Source organism: Pseudophryne corroboree, chromosome 2 (genome assembly GCF_028390025.1).
Source record: "Pseudophryne corroboree isolate aPseCor3 chromosome 2, aPseCor3.hap2, whole genome shotgun sequence".
NCBI lineage: Eukaryota > Metazoa > Chordata > Amphibia > Anura > Myobatrachidae > Pseudophryne > Pseudophryne corroboree.
The window spans coordinates 541,237,380-541,248,073 of NC_086445.1; positions in this window are offsets into that span (position 1 = coordinate 541,237,380).

Consider the following 10,694-nt stretch of genomic DNA (forward strand, 5'->3'; position numbering starts at 1 on the left):
TCTTATTATTATGTATGTGGGCTGTTTGACATGAAAACTGGGATTACTATACCCCTAAATAGCTACTCTATCTACACTTCTAGCTACATTAATAAGGATTATTCCTTTAATGGCACAGACAGTGAGTTTGAGAAGTTTTGATACACAAGAACTAAGGTGTCTCTATTCGTTGATTGCTTTTTAGTAGAACAGGGGTTGCTATACCCCTAAAAAAGCAACACCACCCTATGCTTCCAGTCTCATAAAATAAGACCAATAAGGATTAATGGGGATCAGTACGTAATCCCGCTGGGCGGGATCCCGGCGGTCGAAATCCCGACGCCGGAATCCCGACAGGGGTGGCGAGCGGAATGCAGCTCCTTGCGGGCTCGCTTCGCTCGCCGTGTTGCGGGCACGGTGCCTCGCTACGCTCGGCACACTATTATATTCTCCCTCTATGGGTGTCGTGGACACCCACGGAGGGAGAATATGTCGGGATTGTGGCGGTCGGGATTGTGGCAGTCGGGATTCCGGCGTCGGTATTTCGACCGCCGGGATCCCGTCCAGCGGGATGTTGACCGCATCCTGATTAATGGGTATGTAGGTTGCTGTATACTAAAAATAAGAATTTCCTTACCGATAATTCTATTTCTCGTAGTCCGTAGTGGATGCTGGGGACTCCGTCAGGACCATGGGGAATAGCGGCTCCGCAGGAGACAGGGCACAAAAATAAAGCTTTAGGATCAGGTGGTGTGTACTGGCTCCTCCCCCTATGACCCTCCTCCAAGCCTCAGTTAGGATACTGTGCCCGGACGAGCGTACACAATAAGGAAGGATATTGAACCCCGGGTAAGACTCATACCAGCCACACCAATCACACCGTATAACTTGTGATCTGAACCCAGTTAACAGTATGACAAACGTAGGAGCCTCTGAACAGACGGCTCACAACAAATAACAACCCGATTTTTTTGTAACAATAACTATGTACAAGTATTGCAGACAATCCGCACTTGGGATGGGCGCCCAGCATCCACTACGGACTACGAGAAATAGAATTATCGGTAAGTAAATTCTTATTTTCTCTAACGTCCTAAGTGGATGCTGGGGACTCCGTCAGGACCATGGGGATTATACCAAAACTCCCAAACGGGCGGGAGAGTGCGGATGACTCTGCAGCACCGAATGAGAGAACTCAAGGTCCTCCTCAGCCAGGGTATCAAATTTGTAGAATTTTGCAAACGTATTTGCCCCTGACCAAGTAGCAGCTCGGCAGAGTTGTAATGCCGAGACTCCCCGGGCAGCCGCCCAGGATGAGCCCACTTTCCTTGTGGAATGGGCCTTGACAGATTTAGGTTGTGGCAAGCCTGCCACAGAATGTGCAAGTTGAATTGTGCTACAAATCCAACGAGCAATCGTCTGCTTAGAAGCAGGAGCACCCATCTTGTTGGGTGCATACAATATAAGCAGTGAGTCAGACTTTCTGACTCCCGCCGTTCTTGAAATATATATTTTCAATGCCCGGACCACGTCCAACAACTTGGAATCCTCCAACTCGTTAGTAGCCGCAGGCACCACAATAGGCTGGTTCAGGTGAAACGCTGACACCACCTTAGGCAGAAAATGAGGACGCGTCCGCAGTTCTGCCCTGTCCGTATGGAAAATCAGATATGGGCTCTTATATGATAAAGCCGCCAATTCTGATGCTCTCCTGGCCGAAGCCAGGGCCAGTAGCATGGTTACTTTCCATGTGAGATACTTCAGCTCCACCGATTTGAGCGGCTCAAACCAATGGGATTTGAGAAAATCCAAGACTACATTAAGATCCCACGGTGCCACTGGGGGCACAACCGGGGGCTGTATATGTAGTACTCCTTTCACAAAAGTCTGGACTTCAGGAACTGAAGCCAATTCTTTCTGGAAGAAAATCGACAGGGCCGAAATTTGAACCTTAATGGACCCCAATTTGAGGCCCATAGACAATCCTGTTTGCAGGAAATGTAGGAATCGACCCAGTTGAAATTCCTCCATGGGGGCCTTCCTGGCCTCACACCACGCAACATATTTTCTCCAAATGCGGTGATAATGTTGTGCAGTCACCTCCTTCCTGGCTTTTACCAGTGTAGGAATGACCTCTTCCGGAATGCCTTTTTCCTTTAGAATTCGGCGTTCAACCGCCATGCCGTCAAACGCAGCCGCGGTAAGTCTTGGAATAGACACGGTCCCTGCTGAAGCAGGTCCCGTCTTAGAGGTAGAGGCCACGGATCCTCCGTGAGCATCTCTTGAAGTTCCGGGTACCAAGTTCTTCTTGGCCAATCCGGAGCCACTAGTATCGTTCTTACTCCCTTCTGCCGTATAATTCTCAGTACTTTTGGTATGAGAGGCAGAGGAGGGAACACATACACTGACTGGAACACCCACGGTGTTACCAGAGCGTCCACAGCTATTGCCTGAGGATCTCTTGACCTGGCGCAATACCTGTCCAGTTTTTTGTTGAGGCGGGACGCCATCATATCCACCATTGGTTTTTCCCAATGGTTCACAATCATGTGGAAGACTTCTGGATGAAGTCCCCACTCTCCCGGGTGTAGATCGTGTCTGCTGAGGAAGTCTGCTTCCCAGTTGTCCACTCCCGGAATGAATACTGCTGACAGTGCTATCACATGATCTTCCGCCCAGCGAAGAATCCTTGCAGCTTCTGCCATTGCTGTCCTGCTTCTTGTGCCGCCCTGTCTGTTTACGTGGGCGACTGCCGTGATGTTGTCCGACTGGATCAACACCGGCTGACCCTGAAGCAGGGGTTTTGCCAGACTTAGAGCATTGTAAATCGCTCTTAGCTCCAGTATATTTATGTGAAGAGACATCTCCAGGCTTGACCATACTCCCTGGAAGTTTCTTCCTTGTGTGACCGCTCCCCAGCCTCTCAGACTGGCATCCGTGGTCACCAGGACCCAGTCCTGTATGCCGAATCTGCGGCCCTCTAACAGATGAGCACTCTGCAACCACCACAGAAGAGACACCCTTGTCCGTGGCGATAAGGTTATCCGCTGATGCATCTGCAGATGCGATCCGGACCATTTGTCCAGCAGATCCCACTGAAAAGTTCGTGCGTGGAATCTGCCGAATGGAATCGCTTCGTAAGAAGCCACCATCTTTCCCAGGACTCTTGTGCATTGATGTACAGACACTGTCCCTGGTTTTAGGAGGTTCCTGACAAGTTCGGATAACTCCCTGGCTTTCTCCTCCGGAAGAAACACCTTTTTCTGAACTGTGTCCAGAATCATTCCCAGGAACAGCAGACGTGTTGTCGGGGTCAACTGAGATTTTGGAAAATTCAGAATCCACCCGTGTTGTTGCAGCACTACTTGGGTTAGTGCTACTCCGTCCTCCAGCTGTTCTCTGGACCTTGCCCTTATCAGGAGATCGTCCAAGTAAGGGATAATTAATACGCCTCTTCTTCGCAGAAGAATCATCATTTCGGCCATTACCTTGGTAAAGACCCGAGGTGCCGTGGACAATCCAAACGGCAGCGTCTGAAACTGATAATGACAGTTTTGCACCACGAACCTGAGGTACCCTTGATGTGAAGGGCAAATTGGGACATGCAGGTAAGCATCCTTTATGTCCAGGGACACCATAAAGTCCCCTTCTTCCAGATTCGCTATCACTGCTCTGAGTGACTCCATCTTGAACTTGAATTTTTGTATGTACAGGTTCAAAGATTTCAGATTTAGAATAGGTCTTACCGAGCCGTCCGGCTTCGGTACCACAAATAGCGTGGAGTAATACCCCTTTCCCTGTTGTAGGAGGGGTACCTTGACTATCACCTGCTGAGCAAACAGCTTGTGAATGGCTTCCAATACCGTCTCCCTGTCTGAGGGAGACGTTGGCAAAGCAGACTTTAGGAACCGGCGAGGGGGAGACTTCTCGAATTCCAACCTGTAACCCTGAGATACTACCTGCAGAATCCAGGGGTCCACCTGTGAGCAAGCCCACTGTGCGCTGAAATTCTTGAGTCGACCCCCCACCGTTCCTGAGTCCGCTTGTAAGGCCCCAGCGTCATGCTGAGGGCTTTGCAGAACCCTGGGAGGGCTTCTGTTCCTGGGCAGGGGCTGCTTGCTGCCCTCTCTTACCCCTTCCTCTGCCCCTAGGCAGATATGACTGTCCTTTTGTCCGCTTGTTCTTATAGGACCGAAAGGACTGCGGCTGAAAAGACGGTGTCTTTTTCTGTTGGGAGGGGGTCTGAGGTAAAAAGGTGGATTTTCCGGCAGTTGCCGTGGCCACCAGATCCGATAGACCGACGCCAAATAATTCCTCCCCTTTATACGGCAATACTTCCATATGTCGTTTGGAATCCGCATCACCTGACCACTGTCGCGTCCATAAACTCCTTCTGGCAGATATGGACATCGCATTTACTCTCGATGCCAGAGTGCAAATATCTCTCTGCGCATCTCGCATATAAAGGAAAGCATCCTTTAATTGCTCTATAGTCAATAAAATACTGTCCCTATCCAGGGTATCAATATTTTCAGTCAGGGAATCCAACCAGACGACCCCAGCACTGCACATCCAGGCTGAGGCGATGGCCGGTCGCAGTATAACACCAGTATGTGTGTATATACTTTTTAGGGTAGTTTCCAGTCTCCTATCTGCTGGATCCTTGAGGGCGGCCGTATCCGGAGACGGTAACGCCACTTGTTTTGATAAGCGTGTGAGCGCCTTATCCACCCTAGGGGGTGTTTCCCAGCGCGCTCTAACCTCTGGCGGGAAAGGGTATAAAGCTAATAACTTTTTTGAAATTAGCATTTTTCTATCTGGGTTAAACCACGCTTCATCACATACATCATTTAATTCCTCTGATTCAGGAAAAACTACAGGTAGTTTTTTCACCCCCCACATAATACCCCTTTTTGTGGTACTTGCAGCATCAGAGATATGCAAAGCCTCCTTCATTGCCGTGATCATATAACGTGTGGCCCTACTTGAAAATACGTTTGTTTCATCACCGTCGACACTAGATTCAGTGTCTGTGTCTGGGTCTGTGTCGACCGACTGAGGTAAAGGGCGCTTTACAGCCCCTGACGGTGTCTGAGACGCCTGGGCAGGTACTAACTGGTTTGCCGGCCGTCTCATGTCGTCAACTGATTTTTGTAATGTGCTGACATTATCACGTAATTCCATAAACAAAGCCATCCATTCCGGTGTCGACTCCCTGGGGGGTGACATCACCATTATCGGCAATTGCTCTGCCTCCACGCCAACATCGTCCTCATACATGTCGACACACACGTACCGACACACAGCAGACACACAGGGAATGCTCTTATCGAAGACAGGACCCCACTAGCCCTTTGGGGAGACAGAGGGAGAGTTTGCCAGCACACACCCAAGCGCTATAATATATATGGGAACAACCTTATATAAGTGTTGTTCCTTATAGCAGCTTAAATATATCCAGTATATCGCCAAAAAATGCCCCCCCTCTCTGTTTTACCCTGTTTCTGTAGTGCAGTGCAGGGGAGAGTCCTGGGAGCCTTCCTCACAGCGGAGCTGAGCAGGAAAATGGCGCTGTGTGCTGAAGAGAATAAGCCCCGCCCCCTATTTCGGCGGGCTTTCCTCCCGTGGATTTAGATAAGTGGCATGGGTTAAATACATACATATAGCCTTAATGGCTATATGTGATGTATTCTTTTGCCTTAAGGTAATAAAATATTGCTGCCCAGGGCGCCCCCAGCAGCGCCCTGCACCCTCCGTGACCGCTTGGTGTGAAGTGTGTGACAACAATGGCGCACAGCTGCAGTGCTGTGCGCTACCTTCATGAAGACTGAAAAGCCTTCTGCCGCCTGTTTCCGGACCTTCAATCTTCAGCATCTGTAAGGGGGGTCGGCGGCGCGGCTCCGGGACGAACCCCAGGGCGAGACCTGTGTTCCGACTCCCTCTGGAGCTAATGGTGTCCAGTAGCCTAAGAATCCAATCCATCCTGCACGCAGGTGAGTTGAAATTCTCTCCCCTAAGTCCCTCGATGCAGTGAGCCTGTTGCCAGCAGGACTCACTGAAAATAAAAAACCTAAAAAACTTTTTCTAAGCAGCTCTTTAAGAGAGCCACCTAGATTGCACCCTGCTCGGACGGGCACAAAAACCTAACTGAGGCTTGGAGGAGGGTCATAGGGGGAGGAGCCAGTACACACCACCTGATCCTAAAGCTTTATTTTTGTGCCCTGTCTCCTGCGGAGCCGCTATTCCCCATGGTCCTGACGGAGTCCCCAGCATCCACTTAGGACGTTAGAGAAATTGGGATTGCTATAACCCTTAAAGCAACTCTACCCACACGTCTGACCAAATTACCCAGATTAACTCCTTCAATGGTATAGATAGTGAGTGCGAGACGTTCTGACATTTGGAGGTATCCCAGTTGAATCTCATCTGGGAGTATATATACAGGGGATATGCGGTAATAGTAACTGAAGACATTTATAACTAAAGTAACCTGCAACGGGAGATCAATTAATATATTCACACCTACCTACACTCACAGCCTCTATATTATTGATGCTTTCCTATGAGGTAACATCTGCCGAGTGGTTGGTGCATACGTGATACAATATACAGTGATAGTAATTGAAGACATTTACAACTGAAGTGACCTTCAACGAGAGATCAGTGAATATATTCACACCTACCTATACTCACAGCCTCTATATTATGGATGCTTTCCTATGAAGTAACAGCTGTTGAGTGGTAGGTGTACACATGATGTGATATACTTCCAAGACAGATATCCGGACAGTGGGACCAATTCACTATAAACTGAGATCGTTTTTTGATAATATCATAATGTGAGTGACCAAATGCTGGTAACACTCAGACAAGTATAGCAACCAGAGAGTGTTATACACTAGCAAGTACACGTGGACACGTTTTTAACTCTTTATTCACATTTTTTCATTCCTTTTGGATTCACATATTTGTTAGTGTTGTAATTTTGACCTCTATGTTTCACCGTAGTGTGGGATAATAAACCAATATATATCCTATTTTAATATACAACAATAAAGGTTATATTTTATGACAATCAACTTTTTTCCTAGTGCGTCTATGATAAAGGTTCCTCCTCTTTTTTCCTCCCAGTTTCAGTTTATGCATACTGTAGTTGACAGCACCCCCTGAGTACACTGAGTATTGTCCATGATATAAGAGAGGGGCTTATGTTAGTGGGTGTATGGTGATGAATCACATACACTCACACTATCTAAATATTATATATTGAGTGTGCAGATACCAAGTCTTCCAGCATATTATGTGTATCTGGCACTGTCAGGGCCGGCAACAGAAATCTTGGGGCCCCATTCAGTGATATCTCTGGGGCCCCTTCAGATTATATATATATATATATGTGTATATATATATATATATATATATATATATATACTCGCAATGGAATTTGCTGTTAATAACTGTTAATATATGTCCTGTAACTGCCTGCAACAGAGCTGTAACCAGAAGAGCGAGGGCACACTTGTGCTGCACAGTCACTGTGTGACTACAGCCCGCTGCCATATTTGGACAAGATGGCTCACATCCCAGCCGTGCATTAAATGGTATATATTTGGGGTCTCTCTGATCCTTAGTTCCCCTTTGTCATCCCCCCATCGCCGGCCCTGGGCACTGTGGGGGCACATATAACATGTATCTGGCACTGTGGGGGCACATATAACATGTATCTGGCACTGTGGGGGGCATATAATGTGTATCTTGCACTGCACTATTGGTGCATAAAGGTATCTGGCACTGCTGGGGGCATATTATGTGTATCTGGCATTGTGGGGATATAATGTGTATCTGGCATTGTGGGGGCATATAATGTGTACCTGGCACTGCACTATTTGGGGCATATATGTATTTGGCACTGCTTTGGGCATACAGTGTGTATCTGGCACCACACTACTGGGGGCATATGTGTATCTGGCATTGCTGGGACATATTATGTGTATCTGACAATGTGGGGCATATTATGTATATCTGGCACTGTGGGGGCATATAATGTGCATCTGGCACTGTGGGGGCACATATAATGTGAATCTGGTGCTGTGGGGGTATATAATGTGTATCTGGCACTGTGGGGACATATAATGTGTATCTGGCATTGTGGGGACATATAATGTGTATCTGGCACTGCTAGGGGCATATAATGTGTATCTGGCACTGCACTACTGGGGGCATATGCATACCTGGCACTGCTGGGGGCATATAATGTGTATATGACAATGTGGGGGCATATTATGTGTACCTTACAATGTGGGGCCATATTATGTGTATCTGGCACTGCTGAGGGCATATAATGTGTATATGACAATGTGGGGGCATATTATGTGTATCTAGCACTGTTGGGGCATATTATGTGTATCTGGCACTGTGGGGGGCATATAATGTATATCTGGCACTGTGGGAACATATCATGTGTATCTTGCATTGTGGGGGCATATAATGTGCATCTGGCACTGCTGGGGGCATATAATGTATATCTGGCACTGCATTGTGGAGGGGGGCATATAATGTGTATATGGCACTGTACTACTGGGGGCATATGTGTATCTGGCACTGCTGGGGGTATATAATGTGTATCTGACAATGTGGGGAGATATAATGTATCTAGCACTGCACTGTGGGGGGGGGGGGGCATATCATGTGTATCTGACACTGCACTGCTGGGGGCATATGGGTATCTAGCACTGCTGGGGGCATATGTGTATCTAGCACTGCACTACTGCGGGCATAAGTGTATCCTGCACTACTGGGGTCCTTATGTGTATCTGACACTATACTGGAGACATTATTTGTAAGGAACACTACTGTGGGCGTTTGTAGGTAAGGCTGCTAATTGTGTGTGTATAGGGGGTGTGAAAATATTTGATAGTTTGATAATGTACAGTTGCAAGGCCGTGCCCACTTTTCCATGGGGGGAGGGGCGCTTCGAAATTTTCTCGCTCAGGGCACTGGTAGGCCTGGAGCCAGCCCTGGGCTTAGAAGTAATCAGTAAAGCTGCAAAACGACATTAAAAAATGTAAATATATCAAAATAGGAATCCTATTATGATTTTTTATAGATAATAGATGCAATAGCATCATTTACTCTATACAATAGTCCCTTCTTTCTAGAATATTCAATAAAAATTTGTTGGTATAGTATAGATTGTGTTATGTAGTTTCAGTATTTTAATAGATATTAAGTAATTAGTATTTTATTATGGTTATTTACATTTATGAATTTTATATAGATATATTATTACACTCTTGGCACTTTATATACATGCATGTATGTGGTGATAACATATTTCACTTTTGTTACAGATGACAGGTTGCTGGTGCAACAGGGGGAGTGAGTTTATGGAGCCAGAGTCGGGGAAATCCTGGAAGTCCCGCATGCACTGCCGGAGGGCTACACTTGGGGGGGAATGTAATAGGGTGTGAGAATCAGAAAGTGAGAGTAGCAATCATTTACATGGCAAAACCAGGTTGATTATGCCATATAAATGATCGCCACTTTAAAGAAACAGGAGAACTCTCACAGAATCTCTCAGTTCCTGATTCTCCCACCCTATTACATTCCCCGCCACCCGGTGTTGTTACATAAGGTAGGATTTTATTATTTACTATTTGTATGTTGCCTGAAGATGGGTAATAAAATCCAAAATGTTGTAAATGGCGTGACGTGAAAATTTTCTTTTTATATTGGAGCTTAGACTGTTGAGCCCCGCACTCCGGAGGTGCATTGATGGTTTGGTAGAGTGCACCCCAGTAGCTGATCACATTATCTATCTATCTATCTATCTATCTATCTATCTATCTATCTATCTATCTATCTATCTATCTATCTATTTTTCGATCTAACAATCCTGTATATTTTATATATAACGTAGCTATCCAATCCAATTAATCACATTATATTATCCATAGCCAATGGGCATAAATCAGTCATGCTAGAAAACATGTCAACACATGTCAATGGTACACATCAAGGCAAAACTGCTAGCACATGCAAAACGTCTATGCAGCATTTCGGGACCGTAGTGGGACCCTTCCTCGGGACATGCAGGTGCCCAGTATACACCGTAAGAGAGACATGACTCTCCTATGATGTGTATACTGGGCACCTGCATGTCCATTGACATGTGTTAACATGCTTTCTAGCATAAATGATTTATGCTCGCTGCCCACGCCATGCTGCGGACTCATTCTCACTCTATGCGTGGACACCCACAAGTGGGAATAGCCCTTGGCCCCCTGTCGGCATTCTGGTAGCAGGGATCCTAGCGTCGGTATTCTGACCACCTGGATCATAACTACATCCCATATATAGATAGATATATTACTATTTAGTAAAACATGCGGCAGGAGTTTGAAATATTTCAAAACTATTATTGTGCTATTTATTGGAAACTTAAAGGTCTGTCATAGTGAAGTTGCACTACTGGTCATGTGATGTTAGACCCAGCTGGAGAGGTATGAGATTGCTTGGCAGGACCTGCTACATTAAGGCAATTAATGGGTCCTGCTGCTGCATCTCTCCCCTCAAGTCCTAGTGGATAATACAGAAAATGTAAAGGGCCCTACACACTGGCAGATAACACTGCACGATAGGAACGAGAACTCATTCATATCGTGCAGTGTGTAGGCACCAACGATGAATGATGCGCGGCCCTGGGCTCGTTCATC